Raw genomic sequence first — 1,062 nt, 5'->3', positions numbered from 1 at the left:
GAAACTAAATCCACCAGCAGGTGGCGGTAAGTCACTGATTTTATCACTGAATCATTCAGTCAATTTATTCGTTTGAACAGCTGATTCATTCAGGAATGAAAATGGGTAATATGGGTAATCATGAATCACTGACTCACTAGATTCATTTAAAAAAAACGTTCATTCATAAAGCTGTGTTTGCTGTGTTTGAATGGAGATGCGCAGCGGCTGAGCTGTGACTTTGTGTCAAACTATTTTCGACGACGAAATAGAGCAAAATCAGACCATAGTGTTATAGTCAGACAATGTAAGTCACTTAATATTAACTTATTGTTTATTTAATTTTATTGTATTAAATCATTATCACATTTACTGAGAAACCGAACAGTATTTATATCATATTTTACCTCTAATACACCACTATGTCCAACTGCTTTGAGCGCACGGCATCCGGTGCGTGAGGTGCAGTGTTGGGTAAAGTTACTTTTAAAATGAATGCATTACAATATTGCGTTACTCCATAAAAAAGTAACTAATTACGTTACTTAGTTACTTTTTATGGAAAGTATTGCGTTGCTTTACGTTACTTTTGCGTTACTTTTTAAATCTGGACAGGGCTTGCTTGTTTGTTTTTCAAATAAAAAAGTTCTATTTTTGGCAAATATAAAAGCCTTTTCACACAAAAAGTGAAATGAATAAGCCTCAGGCTGAAGGGAAAGTAAAGTTACGTCCGTACAGTAGAATGCAGAAGAAGACATTTCAACACACTTCAGCAATAAAAAAGACACAAATTATTAAAAGTAATAAAAAGTAATTTTTGCTTATTAGATGAAGCTCCCCTGAGCGCAATCACAAGTATGATGATGATCGGGTCAGTCGCACTGGTGCTCCTAAAAAAATGTTTAGTCGCACGCAGTAGTTTTCGGTCGCACTGTAGAGCCCTGGAAGGTAGTGTTGACGTCGGGAATGCACCTGAATCGAGAAGGGTCTGGCTGCAGCCTCGCACTTGAACTCTCAGACTTGCATTCTCAGGCTTGCACTCTCAGACACTTGCGCTTCCGCTAGCGACGTCACTTGCAGTCT

The sequence above is a fragment of the Sinocyclocheilus anshuiensis genome, unplaced genomic scaffold (assembly GCF_001515605.1).
Source record: "Sinocyclocheilus anshuiensis isolate Anshui unplaced genomic scaffold, SAMN03320099.WGS_v1.1 scaffold1197, whole genome shotgun sequence".
Lineage (NCBI taxonomy): Eukaryota > Metazoa > Chordata > Actinopteri > Cypriniformes > Cyprinidae > Sinocyclocheilus > Sinocyclocheilus anshuiensis.
The sequence above is the reverse complement of the archived record's forward strand: the minus strand, read 5'-3'. Positions refer to the sequence as shown.